Source organism: Anser anser, assembly GCF_964211835.1.
Source record: "Anser anser genome assembly, chromosome: 3".
Classification (NCBI taxonomy): Eukaryota; Metazoa; Chordata; class Aves; order Anseriformes; family Anatidae; genus Anser; species Anser anser.
In genome coordinates, this window is record NC_139722.1 from 94,647,241 (window position 1) to 94,664,593 (window position 17,353).

The following is a 17,353-nucleotide window of genomic DNA, read 5'->3' on the forward strand; positions in this document are numbered from 1 at the left end:
TAGATAAATACAAGTTCATTTAATGAGTGAAGTCTTTAAAGATTTCTATTTTTGATCCCAGAAAACTTGGGATCCCTTTTGACTTACTGACCTTAAAAAAAATACTGGCACTACATAAATTTACATTAGGCAAATAGTTACTGAAATTTCGAGCAATAGCTCTACTTGAAGTTTGGCTGGAGCAGCTACCATAACTTCAGTTACTACAGCACAGGCACGAAGTACTGGCAGGCTTGAACAGCAGTTATTGGAATTTCAGAATGAGAACTTAATATTTAACGTTCACTTAAAAATGAAATGCGAAGAAAGCCAGTAATTGATCACTATTTATGCCCATGTACTATGGGCTTCGTTTGTTTTGAGTTGTTTTATTTGTTTTTAAATAACCTGTGTGCACGGAGCAGGTTGGGAGTCAACATCAGAAATGGTCCCAGTGATAGAGCTGACCAAAGATTCACTTAGTACTGATACGAAGAAATTGAGTATGAAGATAAACCTCTAATATAGGTCTTACTACCCAAAACTTTTCCTGCCCGAAGTCCAATAAGCTTTTATACCAGAAAGTTCAAAATGTTGCCAGCTAGCCCCCAATGCCACACAGGATACATGCCTAGGAGCTACAGCAGCTGGAACTCCAAAATGAATTTATGCATCTTTGTTATGGGGTGGAGGAGGCTGGAACAAAAAAAACCACAAGAAAACCCACATTGCACTACTTTTAAACCAGCAAGTGAAAAAGGAGGCAAGATTTCAGAATATGCTTCAGCTACTTTAAGCTGGTCTGGAGATACAAAACAATCATGGGCGGTCTTTAACGCCGTGGATTTACATCCGTTTTCAATGTCTATAGTGATTCCTGAAAACAGAATTTGCTATGCCTCAGCTATTCACCACTACCTTGTGCCAGCAATTTCTTCTCTTTCAGAACTGCTGGCTGAGATGTATTTGCTGCTGCTCTTCAAATTGTCTCACTGAAGAGGTGCAAAATTGGCTTTAGTATTTCAGAACTTTGTGACTCTGACTGTACTGGATTTAAAGGCCAGCAGATCCAAGACAGCAGTAACCTCCTCCAGGGAAGACTGTGGGAGTACGTAAAAAGAAGCACCAGGAGCTAGTTTAAGACCCATAACCTTTTTAGCTAGATTGTTAACACCAGAAACATACATATGCTTGTGATCCAAGTGGCAGATAAATTTTAAATGGCTTGATACATCAAAAAATTTGAGATTCTGAAGTTACTGTGAGGCAGACAATGCATTTAAGTAATTAGAAATACACACGGAAGCACTGTGCTTTAAGCTTTTGGGTACATTTAGTGCTAGGAGCTGGGTGCATGTACTTAAGCTACTAAGAAAATATCACAATAGAGTTAAGGGCAGAAGGTGACTGAATTCCCTCAATCCCAAATCAAGCACTAAGAGACCAAGAAACTGTTTTCCGAGATTTGAAATAAAATGAACTTGAAGTGTAAAGCTAAAAAAACCACACACAAACCTTAATTTGCCCCTTGATTTCACTTTGTCATCAAGTCACAGGGTAAGAAAAGGTGACTAGCTCTAGAAATCACTTTGATAGCACTTGTTAACTCAAAACTAATTTAGATTATGCTCTACCCCATTCAGTTTTGTAACTATTGAAAAACTAAGTTTAAAGACTGGTATAGAATAAAGCTACACAAAAAAACTGTGCGAGCAGCTTAAGGAGCTATCAAATACGCACTCATAGCATATCAAGTGAATACACCACACAAAGTGACAAATATGTCAAAGTTTGCCTTTTCAGAAGTTCATTTCATATTCTGCTTTCTTGCACCCTATTAAAACATGAATGAAGCCACATAACTGCAGATCTTCAAGACTGGTTTATGTGACAACTGCCTGTCTCTTATGGATAAGTTCCACGCTTTTATGCTGTGGCTCATTTTTCTGGAAAGCAGTTTGGTAGGTGCAAAGTGAGAGATCGTATCTCAGACACCCAAGATGAGTGAGTGTCTTGAAACAGGAAACTTGAAAGTGGACTCTGAACCTACCTTCGCAATCACAGCAAATAGTACAAAGCCATCATCAGTGCTCAGGTTGACATATTTTACAGTCACCAAGCCTTTATCAGTACATGCAGCATCACCCTTACATAAACTGCAGAGGTCAAATTCACAAAGTTTTGTGGTCAGATGCAAACTTGAAGTATGCAGTGTTCCCCCTAGTCAGCTACGCATAATTCTGTGATTGCTTGTGTGGCTTCTGACACCTAGCAGCCCTCAGTCCGTATTGGCATCTCAACTAGGGACTTACCAAAGAAAAGGAATGCAGATGAGATGTCATTCTCAGTAAAGAAATACTCTAGAGTATTAAATTTCTTCATTTAATGTCACTCATCTTAGTTTTCTAGGTAACAAGTTCAGATTTTCTTTATCAAGATTTCCTTCAAACATTATGAAGTCTGGGAAACTTAATCCCCATCTAGGAAACGCCGGTGTTATTTGAGTTAGAGATTAACCATATGAAAAGTGACATGTAAGACACAAATACCCAGGCTGGTTCACCTAGTACAACATCAGGTCCAGGCAGTGCAAAACAAACATACTGTTGTTTCTGCACCTCCAGGGGAACAGTGAAGGCTCAAGTGTCTAAAAGCCAAACTACCTCTCTGCAAACCAGTATTCGCTTCGTTGTGCCATCTTGAAGTAAGAGTTTGGTGCACAGGCACCTAAGTGAAACGGGTCTGCTTGGTTCAGATATTATCAAGTCAAGCTCATCAGCTCTGAAGTCAGATTTCGTCCTTACCTCGACCTCTACAACAAGGCGTGGCTTTATTCTACCACCCCGTGGACTGCACTGTACTTGTTTTTTTTTCCTACTGACCATACTACAGTAAATTCACTATGAATATCTACATGCCACAATACTAACCGAAATTCCTTTTGCTCACCTCTATCAGCTCATACTTCCTGTGGCCAATAAGCACGTTCTCCCTTCTTAACTGCACTCGTAAAAACAGAGGTACATGCGTAGCATTTGGATATTACAAAGCATTGACTTAGTATAAAAATGATCCTTCCCTAAATAAAGTTTATAGTTACTTCTACGTAGAATCTTCTTTCTTCCCCTAAATTCAATAGAAGACCAGCTATTTTATGGGTTAAAATTACTTTGTACCTTCTCAAGCTACCACCAGCCAGGTTTTACTAAAGAAAGAGCATGTAAAATTTTGAAGAAAGAGCCACTATTCAGCCAATACATAATGGCTATGAAAATTGAAGGATTTATTTTACTCATTAGCACAAAGCTGTATGTCATTGAGTTCTTCCTTATCCTAAATTTATGCATTTAAAACAACTTCTCTCATCTTTTTCAACATTTAATTAGTCAGACACATTTGTGTGAGAATAAGGCAGAAATTAATGCCTAATTCACATGATCAATTAATTGTTCCCAACTAGCTCTGAAAGACCAGAATAATTGTTCTGCAGCAGGTCTGCAGAACCACAGTAAAACACTAAACCCTTTATTTACTTAATTGAGGGGTGACTTGTTGATTCACACACACAAATCGGAGGAAAACACAAGGGTTGGGCCAGATGAATGCTGGAAGTCCATTCCAGCAAAAAGTTAGTCCATGACACTATAAGAAGTTGTGCTTTTTTCAACTTGTTACATCACTGCAATTTAAACATTAAATTATACAATAAAAAAATTTTAAAAATAAAAACATATCTGAAAACTAACCCAACCAAAACCCACGAAAACAAAACATTTGAACCTTTCTTTCATTATAGCAGCAACAATCGATGCCACCTTCCTGGCACAAACTTGTCATTGACCTATGCATCATCCAACCTCAGGGTAAGACACACGAGACTGCTCGATATCAACATCCCAGACTCTGGTTCTGCCACTCTTGAGAAGTACAGCCTAAGGCAAACAACTCTAAGGCAAGCAACTCATCCTGTCAAAGATACCAAAGGGTGAAATCAAGACTAAAAGGCTTTAACTTCATCATAATTCTGCAGATTCAGCATGTGCAATACAGCAACTTGATGGATAGTCTTCGAAACACACAATCCCTGTTTAAAAACAGAAGTATATCATTCAGAAAAACAAAACATGCAGGTTCTGTGACAGATTTGTAGTGTTTTCTGTGTTTTATTAGTACTGCTTTGTAGCATTTATCATTTTCTAAAAAGAGAGTAAAAGAACAGATTTTTAGTTCCCCACACACAGGTTGAACAGATAGTGATTGAGAAGTGGGACAAGAGTTATCAGCACAACCTCACAGCCTGTCAGATAAAGTTAGGACAGAAAACCAGCAGCCAAAACATTTTCACTGACCTGGAAGAAGACATCAACCTTTCCCCTTGAAAAGGTCATTCAAGAGTTGAAGTGGACTTGTAACAACAATTTAGAGATTTTCTGTAACTGATTAAAAGGGTAACTTAAGCAGTACTGCTGCTATTAGCTCGTTTAAGGAAGTACAAACCTCGAGGGGAAGAAAAGCCACATGCAGACAGTAAGCTGATTTCAGCTCACGGTGGCAAAACACTTCACGACTGACTGACACTATACCATCTTTTGTGTGAGAAAACAGCTTCCTCAAAATCTGGGTCAGCATGCATTTGGGTGTTGAAAAATTAAATTTTTTCCATTTATTAACAGTACTTTGTACTAAAGCAAAGAGAAGCTATACTTTGTTATATTTTCTCCCTCCCTACTTTAAACAAGATTAAGCAAAATTCAAAAATAATTAAGGAAGAAAAAACATCCTTTTACCCAATCTGTTCTCGAATTTATGGTTAAAGACTTAGTCAATTACAAATTGCAAATTAAAACACAGCCGAAGTGATTATACCTTCCCATAAATTTCCAAGAGGCAGTTCTTACCTGTAATCACAACCTTGTCAAGGTTCTAGTTCAGTGCTGAGAGAATTAGTTTACATTCCTGCTGCCAAGAAGCACATAACAGAATGACTTGCAAAACCTTGAGATAACAGTACAGGACACAACATCTGCTTTATTTTGGTATTTCCTAGAAAGAAACAAAGAAAGCAGTTAGCTACTCCAGATGGCATACAACAGGTTTGTACATGAACTTAAGAAAAAGCTGTATTCAAGAAAAACAGAAGCACACAAACTAAAGCTATGTCTGGATATCTAAAACCTTTCAATACACTCTCTAAACAGCATATTAAAGATTCATGCTAAGAAAAAAAAAAATTTATTTCTAATTTCCTTCACCAGCACAGGCTAGCACTTAAAAAGCCATCTAGCCTATTACCTGACATTCATGTCCCTAAATTGAGTTACAGAAGGAACAGCTTTTGCATGCCTGCTAACATAAGTGCTATTCACCTGCTTAAGTGACAGAGTACACACAGTGTTTAACAAACTTGAAATCCACCAGGTGCAGCAAGTGTAATTTGTAAATTCTTTACTTTGCTTACTTAGATGTAAAAATGCACAGGGGTTTTGCAACTGAAGTTTAGTGCCTTTCTTTATAAGTATTAGAACCCCTCTGGAATAACAGTTGTCATACATCTTTAAAAGTAGTTTCAATAAAGTTGATCAGAAATTCAGCTTCAAATGCAGAAATATCAGGTAACTAACAATTCAAACGTACCTATCTCCACAAGCATCTAGACATCTAAATCCCATTATTTTCAGCAGGATGCAAATGCCCAAATTCCTTCATGGATCAGAGACTACATATTTAACCTTACAAAACACTGCATCTTACAAAAGTTACCATGACAGTACACTGGTAGAAGGAACTACCCCAGGAAGAATTCTGGATAGCAGCCAGCTTTGTCTGGGGCAGGAGGGAAATACAAGCCTTTCTGTAACGCTGTGATTTTCAACTGATTACAGCACACTCTGAAAGCCCAGCCAGCTCTGCTGGGCTGAAGGAGGCACAAAGGGGACACGCTGCAGGCTTGGACTTTAAGGCCAGGGACTGAAGAAGCGATCTGTGACAACATTTCATGACAGTCTGCCTCTTCCAAATGGTAACTAGTCTTTTTCAACCATCACAAAGCACCTGTTTTGATTCTCATAAAGAAGGAATACTCTGCTACAGTTTGAGGAAGAGCTGTATGGGCTCAGTTAGTTTTATGCGCATGATGTCACGCTGCTGCAAGCCCTTGTGTTCTCCCCATCATTCTCTCTTAGGCACCACAACAGGATGGATGGTTCAATGAATCAAGCTAAGCCAGAAAAAGTCAATTACTTTCTGTAGGTTTAGCTCTCTGAACCAGCTTGAAAATGCCTTTCAGGCAAGTGCCAGAAATGCAGAACCAGCAGCTGCTGCCAATTCAGATTGGCTCTGAGTATTCCGAAACTACATGTTAAGCAGCATCCGCTAAATCATTAATGGACTCTGAAGAACTATTTTGAAATAACTAGACAGCAAATGTCTTAAATCATTGTACTGGACCACATAGCAAAAGCTTTCCTCCAAAAAAGTTATGAAGTTCATCAGTAAAAATAAAAAAATAAAAAAATTTTCTTTTATACCTGAGAACTTCAGGAAAAAAGAAAACCACAAAAAGCATGGATTCATAAAGTTAAAGGTAACAGCAGAACTCCCTCTTTTGAAGTACACCAGGGCACCAGGGCTTCTTAAATGACCGGGGCACGAACGCAGAACACGACCACAACACAACTCCCTTCAGACAGCCTCTCCCACCTCCAGAAGACGGCCCTACCTGTGAGGCTACAGGGCAGGTGCATGAAATGCTCCAGCCTCACTTCTTCTGATGCTACTCCAGCAGCCTCCTGAAGTGGCTGACTCACAAACACAGACCCAAAGACAAGCATTATGCTTCCCAGAAGCAAAAGTCTTGATCCCTCCCAAATTCTTCTACTCTACAGAGGATGCGAGAGCATTCATCAGACGAGGGCGACTTCTAGCCTTGAAACTGGATTCTTACGTCATGGCGGACTCAAAGAGAGACATTTGGAGCTAAGAGCACCTTGCCCCAGTATGCTCCCATTCACACAAATTCTGTCCGCACAAGTTCTCAGAAGTGTGGAACAGGGGTATTCAGTGTTTCAAAAGAGACAAAAATACCTCAAGAGATATCCCATCACTGAACACTGCCCAGCGAGGGGACATGACTTCTGTTACTTCGGCACAGCAGTGCCTCTTACCTCTCTAAGCAAGCCGCAGGTTTTTATTCTGTATGGAGATACTTCGGTTCATGATGCAGCCTGGGGACAACAAGCTACTGTATCAAGGCCCCAGAAACTTGGGTGCAGAAAATGCTGATATAAGCAAATAAAATGGTTTTACGTAGATTGCCAATCATAAGCTACTTCACAAAAATAAAGCTGAATGCCTCCCATTAAAGGCTTAAGAGAATTACAAAATGTATTAAGCATTTTCTATGGGCTCCTTGAACATTTGGCGTGTCTAAACAGTTATTTGAGTAGGACTAAGTTCATTAGTAAGTTTCTATTTTTATTTTTTGCTATTAAGATACTAGTACCATGGTCTAAAATTTTGGGTAGACCTGTGTGGTGCCAGGAGTTGGACTTGATGATCCTTATGGATCCCTTCCAACTCAGGATATTCTCAGATTCTATGATTCTACCCTGCAGTAGCATAGTTTTTAATTGAGCATAACTAAAACAGCCCTTGGCTAAAAGAATTTGAGTTTCACCACGCTTACAGCATTTTCTTCAGATGCAAAAGACTACACAGCCAGAGCCATCACAAGTGAATCACTGCTAAAGAACTGAAACCAACAGTCAGCAATAACCATGTTTAAATAAAAACACATACCAAGCAGGCAAGAATCTTGACAAGTTTGAAGAACCCTACCATTGCACTTTAGAGAAGGGTAAGCAGCACACGCTAGCCTTTCTGATCATTAAATACATCTTTAAACAACCTTGATGGTAAAGCACTAATAAACTTCAAGCTGAATCCAAATGTAAAAGCAAGCAAAAAACATCACACCGTCCAGTCCTTTGCAAGTTTTCAGATTCTGGCCAGCCAAGCACCAGAACTACACTTCTTATGCAGTTCCACAAACAGCTGCAGCTGACTTTTTAAAGGACAACCAAATCACTGCTGCTTTAAAACAAACCAACCAACCCCACTCCCTAAGCATCATGAAAAACAAAGTAAAATCTAATGTATCATATTTGACTTTATAACACCAAAATACTACCACTGCTGATACCATCCCTCCGAACTGTGGGTGATGCAAATGTTAATAAAAGATTTTACAGAAGTAGAAGACACCAGAGGGAGAAGGAAAAGAGCAAGCCTGTAAGCTTACTGCAGGTTAGCCAGTATACTGCAACTTCCCTACTGCACGTTGTCAACATATGGTAAATGTAAGATAATATCCCCCTCCTCACATAGACATGAGGCGACCTGATTTTACAGTAAAAAAGAGCACGTACCAAAGGAGCGCACTAGCAGTGCAAGTTCATGCAGTAGTTCTTCGTTAACCTACATATATGACAAAGCCCAAACATAAACGAGCAATTAATGTCTGTGTAACTACTTGAGGCAACGTACAACTTGCACCCTAAAGAGCAAGTCGTTCATCTTTTACAGTATAAGATGAATGAATTTTCTCTGCAGTTGCTGAGTGATTCTTGGTTCCATACAACAATATTGTGAATCAACCAAAACTGAGCTAAGACTTCTTTTTAATGTTTTTCCACCCAAATGCTGAAGCTCCATTAAAATGTTAATTAGTGCAATATCTAAAGTAAAGGGAATGAAGAAGAGTTTGAAATTAAGACCTCTAAGAAGCAAGTTAAGTGCTTTAGCCTTTTTGAAGCAGCTAAACTAGTATCCAGGTTTTGCTAAAAGAACAGCAGTACCTAAAATGCAGCGAAAAGATGTAAAATCGAGGGTTTCTTACAATGCTAACTATCTTGAAGTAAATTTACTTGGGTTTCTGGTGAATATTTAGATCAGCAGTTTGAAGCTGACAGTGCAACGTTTTAATTGCAAGTTAATCAGTTGAACTATTCAAGCCTGCATTTTCAAGGGGAACAGGTGATTACCATTGTATTTAGCAGCAGTACAAATCCCAGTAATACTAGGGGCTTGGCAGTCTGGTTCAGTTCATACTTTCAAATATTACGTCACAAATGGTGGGCTTCAGTTACAGCACCAGAGAACTGGCTTTTGATACATCTAGAAAACAGTTACAAAAGCTACTCTCAACTTTTTTTCTGCAGACCTATCCTGCATACAGATTTGCCAGGCACATTTTGAATTCCTGAATTCTCAACAGTTCTCTCGGGTAAGTTTTCGAACACTAAATTCACATGATGGCTATGTAGATGTCTTGGCAGCAGGGGCAGTTTGAGCAATATTTGCTCTCAGCAGCTCGTTCCATGTTAATCCCTGTTACTCAGCCACGTAGATAGTTCTGCTGGTGTAAGTGAATGCCTGAAGCAGAGACTGTTCATCTAGTTGATGAGTAACTCAAACTCTGTTGAATTATACAAGCAGAAGATGAAGAAACACTGCAAGCCAGCCTTTCTAGAACTGTGAATACATGTATACAATCCATGCTCACCTACTGGGAGATCACTAGCAAGCACTTACTTCTGTTCTCCTGTAATCCAAGAGTTCACTTGGTTTCAACTATGATTAGGAGAACTCAAGCACAAATACAAAATCATCTCAAACAGTTAAGTTGAAGATCTTTTCAAACATCCAGTTTCAGGTATGCTTAAGACAAAGGCCACCAAACACGCTCCAGTCAAAATATCCAAGTATAAAACTTCATATGTGATTTTTATCAGAACTAAGAAGGGAGATGATCTTCAAGAGTTAAAAACGTATTACACTTATACATTAGTGTTCTTAAAAAACATCAAGACTACAAATAAGAATTGTAAGTTGATTGTAGGTTGGGACATGTACTTTAAACAAACGTGCTTGTTGGGGCTGTTAGGACTTTGTAGAGCGGAGTTTGCACAAGTCTTTAATAACTGTTATAATACACTACATCCACAATGCCAGATAAATTCTGAACACGCATTATGCTATCCATGGCGCTTCCGGAGTAGCGGATAGAAGATATGTTCTGATTCAGCCTGGACCTGAGTTTGGTTGTTTTTAATTGCAAAGGCCAGAATCTGCAAGCATCCATCTTCCTGACAGGGATTCGAACTCAGCTCTGGCACACCAGAGTGATTTGCAGAGGCAACATGAGAATCCCGTTCACTGTTAGTGAAGTGCCTATCTTTTGAATGCATTCTTATGGAGTATCCCCATGAGGTAAACTTATTATCATCTTGCTTGTTAATTTGATAGGCGGCAGTAGCTAATGAGTCAGTTTGAAGTTACCCATCCATTTGTTGCCTCTGTGAGCATCTGGCCTTCAAATCAACGTTTAAAAAATACAGTCACTCCAGGTGGATTACTGAGGCTTCGTCAATATCCCTCTGCTTCAAGCGAGCAGAAATCACAACCTGAGCACTGTCAAACATTCTGAGAAAGAATTCACCACGCTTGTGCTTCATGATGTTATCAAATGACATCTATTCAGGAGTCCTCTGTACTGAAATGGCATGTCCCTTAGCCACGGCACATCCTTCAACAGCACCTCACTTAACACCGAAGCCAAATGTCTCGCCCTCTCTAGCTACTCCAGCAGTACGAAAAGAACATGCCGAGTTCGTCAGACCTTTCCGCAGCAGAAAAGCAAGGTGTTAGTAAACTGCAGCATTATTCAAATTCAGAAGTAAACTTGGGAATAAAAACTTGCTCTGTCAATTATGAAATAGGAACGGCTTAGCCCTTTCTTGCTAAGCCATTCAAAAAAAAATAAATCTTAAGACCATAAAAAACTCTTACAGAAGCAGTTCTCAGCAAAAATCCGAGAAAGCTACAGATCGGTCAATTCTGTAGCAAGTGCGTGCATTCAGATAAAGAACTCCCACTGCTACAGACCGCAAAATATTGTAGAATGAAGAGGTATAGAAAATGTGACATAATTGTCTTGTTTTACTGCTAGGATACAGAAGTTGACCGTGCTCCAAAGTGCCCTAGCACTAGGATAGAGGCAGGAAGTCTGACAGTTTTCGGAGTGACACCACTGCAAGTCTCTCAGAGGAAATGCTCACAACATGGAAGAACAGCTTCTCGGCAGAAGACTATCGTGATTAATTTGTCCATGAACAGTCTTCAGTGATTTTTAAGCCAGCTAACAGCTAGAGTTCCCAAAGGTAAACTTTTATCCAGGTGGAGAATCTCACCTAAATTCACTGGCTAGCAATGCACTGGGTAAGCTTTTGAGTGAAGCCTGGCTGCTAGAACCACTGAAGCACTGAAGAGTTACTTGTCCTCAACACCACATCTTCTGTTCCTGCTGCACCTGTCAAAGTTTAAACCCTGCTTCTACAGCACGTCTTTCTGTACAGAGCCTGTATTTAGGGCAAATATATCCCCACAGGATTCTCAAAGGCACAACAGCACCCTATTTGCCTGTGAGGGGAATTAAATCATCACAGCTGTATGTATGACAACAAATCCCATTTTTGCCACCTTACATGTATAATATACACAATCTTAATTGGGACAAGTATATATAAAAATCTAAGAGGAGTTTGAGTTCCATAAAGCGGAGTGAGAAATGAGCAAAAAGATCACACAAAAAACAGTATTTCAGTTAGCACCAGATAGGGAAAATACAGCAAGATTTCACTAACAGTGATACATTTTTCAATGACAGAAATCAACTTGTATCAAATCTGTAAGGGATTGAATGGCTTTTACTTTCTGTATATATGATGCAGACTTGCCCTCTCTGAAATAATATAAATGATGTCCTTATTCCTCCCCCATTTCTTAGGATAAGTCTTCACATACCAGTGAACTAAAGGTGAGCTATCCTAGCACATTTTTAAAAAATGCTTGAACACCGCTGATGTTCCTGTGCAGACAGTTACAGGAAGAATTAAGTTATCTGCCACTTGGTAATGTGACTTAAAAAAGCCACAAATAGATCCATTTATAGGTTTATGCACAAAAGGACTTCAATGCAAAAAAGGTCATTCAACACCATAACAAAATCACCAGGCCTTTCAAATCAGTAACAGAGCACAAATATTAGCACTTAGTATGTTACAGATATTTCAATGCTTACTGCAAAGCAAACTTGGAAAGAGAGAATTCAAACATCTGCTATGTCAACTAACAAACACACAAACACAATCTTGCAAAAGAACTAAATTCAAATACTTAAGTAATACAGGAACTGGAGCCTCCAAATAGGAATCATTAAGATACATAGTTATTTTTATGCCTCAATTAGTTTTAGAACCTCATTTTTTCCTTCATCTCTACCATGCTAAGAAATTTTTCACACCTATTAGCAAAGTTATTTCAGTAACAGTACTGTAATAGTGTAAAGAGACTCGTCGCTTAAAAAGACACCTTAAAAATTTTAAGTGTGTTCATCTGCCTTGAACTCTCCTTGCTAATACAGACTGATCACCTTCCATACTCAGCCCAGTTCAACTGATCATTTCAAGTGAGGAACATAACGTGCTTTTAGGAAGTCAGTTATAACCCAATGCTTAAGAGAAGCAGCTGATTCAACGTGGTATGTGTTGATAGACTCCCATACTGTAGCAGGATCGATTATAGTTTAATCCCATGGTATGTACTGTTCAATCCACAGTGTGTTACAGAAAGTTACGTTTCAGACCGCAGATGGCTTTTCAGATTACATACAAGAACACAGTACTGCCCCCTGCATTTTTATAGCATGCTCTACTTTTTCTATATGTTAAAGAAGCTTTCTAAGAAAAAATCTGAAGACTAATCAAAAAATTACTGTCTCTAGGAACTGCAGAGTGAAGCAAATTTCCGTTACCTTTTTTTCTGGCAGCAGTCTCCAGTATCGTTGCCTGGACACATGGAATCTTTTTCAGGTATCTGCATTGAGGCTATCTGAACTGCTTCACTTGTCATCTAAACAGAGGAGTACTTGGCAAGAAGCAGTCATTTCGCAACTTGCAAGCTTAAATACTCGAATAGTTTTGTCCAATTAGTACTGCAACTTCAGTTTGACAACAAATCAGTTTGACTCACTTTTAATCAATATGGTTTAAACTCTTTTGATTTACAATGTATTTTAATGAAGAAGTTTCAAATATATCTATTGAGGCAATGACTGTTTTAATTTTGCCACTACGCAAGTGTTATAATACATGTTGAAATATACCTGCAAAAATTCAAAGGGCAATTTTAGCGATAAGAATGTTAAAACTAACATGCAAAAAGACCATGCCAGTTCACAAGAAATCAATAGTAGAGATGGGGCTCAAGGGCTTACAGGCAGTCGATGCAGTTATGAGAGGTCTACACAGACTTGACAGCAAAAAGGATTCCGGGAAGCAAGCATGTTAATAATTCAATGTTTATTTTATGCTATTCATCAGGTCAGACATCAGCTGCAGGCAGTTTTGGCTAACAGATTAAGACACCATCTCCAGTTCCACAAAAGTTACTGCTCCTACACCACTGCTGGTTGCAAGACACTGCCTTGCTGGGAATGCCACCTTCACACCACAATGAGGAAAAGAACACGTGAACTGTAGCAAGGGGGTAGACACCCTACAATGTCATCCTGTTTATAGAGGCAGCATGCCAAGATATTTTAAAATTATTTATCTAGATCTTCCAAGGCTCACATCTCAGTCCTACCTCTTTAGAAAATGTCAAGCTTAAGCTGTATGTATGCTATACCAGGTTTAACAAACTGTCTGGACTAAACCAGGTATCCGTAAAAAAAAAAGGGGGGGGGGGAGGGAAATAAGACTATCCCTTTTGTGAGCCGTAATTAAGTATTCAGGCCTTTGCAGAATGATGACTGAAAGAATTTGATCAATTTAACAGTTTAAAAAGCAAAGTAAACATTCAGCCTGGGGATTACATAGGTAATTCAGTAAAATCTACAACCTAGAAAAAAGAGAACCACACAGGCACAACAAATAAGAAACAGTTATGTGAACAAAAGCCTGCTGACCTGAACCTTCAAACAAGTGCTGAATTCAGCAAAATAAGCGCCAGCTTCAGTAGTTCTGCCTAACTCACTGCCCCCACAAGACTGAAGGGCTAGCATTAGGCAACCAGCTGCCTACATTAGGCACTACTTGTACTTTGCAGTTCCCAAAACATTCATGTCCTTCCAACTCCACATGAAGGTCTCCACCATCTGTTTTCCAGCTGGACACTGTGTGAGGAGGGGAATACAAGGCCACAATCTGCTATCTGTAAGGAATATCTCTCTCCATTCTTCTGAAACACCTTTCCAGCTCCTCCTTCTGAGAGCCACGAATATGATGCTAGCACAGCCAACAGTACAGTCCACCAACACTCTTCCTGAGACTGGTCCCACCAGAGGGAACTCCACTGTCTGCTATGCATTTTATCTCCCCAAACCTAGTTACACTCTCCATTCTTGCCTTGGGGGCTGGGAATGATACATTTTATTAAACATTTTATTAAACTGTGCATGGAAGCTGAAGGCAATGGCATCACCCTGCTGACTGATGTTAATACTCCTACCACTTGATCAGAGCTCTAATTTGCAGGGAGATGACAACCGTATAGGTGCTTGAAGCTATGGCTTTACTGAAATAAATGCACCTACCATTCCTTCCAACACCTACCCTCTGATTCCACAGTTATTCCCTGATATTTTCAACTTGACTGAACATGGCATTCCAGCTATAAATGCATTAAAGAGAAATTCCAACAAGCTCAGCGCAGGACCTTCCGCTAAACCAAAGATGGTTGCTTACATGCACGCTTTAGTAAGACATTCCATTTCGTATCATGCAAATTAGTATGTCGGTTTTAGAAGTATGAACACCTGTACTACCGAAAGCCAGCTTTGCATAGCAAACACTAGTTACATGTACCAGCTTGCTTAACTGTTTGAGTTAGAGAATACAGACACGGCTAGCTTTTATGCACCTGATCATAACGAATGTCCACAAAATTATGTGGTATTTAATGCTTAACTATTCGTAATATTCTGCAGGAAAAGTATAATATGCAAGAAAACTGACAAATGAGAAGTAGATCCATTTCGCAAGTCTCAGTATTCATGCTTTTTGCCATCTGATCATGGACAATTTTGAAAGTCTTACCTTGAACGCAGTGCAAAAGTCAAATTTCTTCCAGATCTTTGTCCTTCTGATAAGGATTCACTTTAGAGACTCTTCCTTGTATATAAGGGGGTGAATAAACCGGAAGAGCCTCTGAATCTGAAAGTAGTAAGATGGAAGAATTGACCAATTTCTTTCCTGGACAACACATTATTCAAGCAAATCCATAGCTCAAGAGCTGCTTAATAGCAACTTCTTGAGGGGAACCAAGAAAACACACAAACCACTGGAAGCAGTGAAGTTAGTCAAGAAGTTCCTACTTGTAATCTTCTGCTGTATTACCTCAGACATGAATGCCTTTCATTTCTTAGAGATAAAATGTATCAGGAGATTTAAACTAAACCATTCAATGGCCAATACCTGCCAAAAAAATCATAATCTGCACCACCCTCAAATAGGTGTATTGAAAGTCATTTGTAATCCAGGAATACACTGTGAGAGTGCGAGAGCCTGCACATGCTTACGCGTGCATGTTTAAGAGAAAAGAGGATGGAAAAAGCCTGGAACATTAACACAATCATTTACAAGAGTATATACAAACCCTGGACTCAATAGAAAAGGACTAAAAGTTGGGGTTCAAACTTAATCTCAACTACACAAACCATACCAAAGAATCCTGTCACTAGCTACTATAGATTTCTGTAAAAGCCAACGCAGAAAGACACGCAACTATTCACCAAAATTACCTTGCCAATAAGAAAGAAGCTAAGTTGCTTTCCTCACAGACTCACGAGCAGGGCTATCACAGTTAAGCCCACCCTGCCTAGACATATATATTAGTATACATTTTTGGTAGCGTGGATCTGGCTAAAGCTTTCCATTTTCAAGATGCCCGTGTGTAGGATCTAAGATGAGTTTCTCTTCAAAGGCCTGGCAAAGAGGGAACTGGACTAGTCTCAGTGAAACCGTCATCATTTGCTTTTTCAGCATCTTTCTTCCCCAAACCAACAACTTTAAAGGCGACGCGTTCCGCATATTGCTTAGCTTTACTTCAAGGTTCAGAATAATGGGTGAAGGCAAGTGAGCGAAAAGGTACATCAGTCACTATAAAGTTCTAAAACAACTTTTTCAACTTAAAGAACATTTTTTTCTTTCATTCTTAGATAAAATTATGTTATTCAATGAATGTACCTTGCTTATTCAATGCTTACCCAATAGGTACAGATTTCAAGTAACTAATGATTAATATCAGACATTTGTCAACAGGAGTAGCTGATCTTGTCCAAGTTATTTTATTTAGCAGCACTGGAAATACATGCCAAAAACTTTTCAGCACACACTCTCCCATTCCAGTTTATGACCCAGTCTCTTGCTTTCCCACTGTGCTTCTCAGTAAAGAGACTGGCTCCATCCACTTGGTATCCATCCCTGTAGATACCAGAAGTTTGTTACCACCCTAGAGGACCAAAACTGGGCATAATATTAAAGATGCAGTCTGGGAACATGTGGAACAAATGCCATTTAAAGGGGAATAAAGCTGTTGGTTTTCATCCCTGCCTGACTAGATTTCTGACCCTAGAAGCAGGACTTGGCACGTGTCCTTGCCGAATTTCATAGATTCCTACAGGCCTGCTCCTTTCTGAGTACCACCTCTGGATGGCCACCCTGCCTCTGAGGCACCTTGTTCGGTGTCTGCCACAAACCTGTTGAAGGTACATCCCATCTCCTCCTCCAGGTCACTGACAAAGATGTGAAACTGAGTAGGTCACAGCAGACCCCTGAGGAACTGCTCGTAGCTGGTGTCCAGGCAGAGTACAAATGATCAACTGATACCCTTGGAGCCTGACTCTTCAGCCGGTTTTTCACTTGTCTTCTCATCCTCCCATCCAGACTATAAATAGGAGTATGCTGTGGGACACTGTGTAAAAAAAGCCTTGCAATAGTCAAAGTGACATGCACGGCTCTCCCCTCAACCAGAGATCTAGTCATTTCATCACAGAAGGCGGGCAGCTGGTCAAGCACATTTTACCCTCGGTAAATCCACACTGGCTACTTCCAGCCCCTGTTTTCAAGGGCCCAGAAACATTTTGCTACAGGTTGACATAAACTACTACTTGATAATGCTACCCAAGCAAAGCACTAAATGTTTTTAGTGCATGAAAAAGCAAGTTTTATTATACAACATAGCAAGGATACTTGAAACCATGAACAAGAAAAAAATCGAGGTCTCCAAGCTCCAACAATTTGCAGAATTCAGATGT

General features: G+C 39.5%; 1 protein-coding gene across 12 annotated transcripts in view; it reads right to left on the reverse strand.

The window, feature by feature from the left end:
* Positions 1–17,353, reverse strand: part of PPM1B (protein phosphatase, Mg2+/Mn2+ dependent 1B) — a 58,732-nt gene that overhangs the window by 27,630 nt on the left and 13,749 nt on the right. For 5 of the 12 annotated variants that reach the window (XM_083828811.1, XM_083828821.1, XM_083828814.1 and 2 more), the window contains exons 2-3: positions 15,135–15,251; positions 4,878–5,022 (exon numbers count right to left, since the gene is read on the reverse strand). The gene's annotated coding sequence lies outside the window, so the exon portion shown is untranslated. Of the gene's footprint in view, positions 1–4,328; positions 4,416–4,877; positions 5,023–12,850; positions 12,949–15,134; positions 15,252–17,353 lie in introns of those variants that run through there. The other 7 variants (XM_083828812.1, XM_083828813.1, XM_083828819.1 and 4 more) reach the window with 3 other exon arrangements.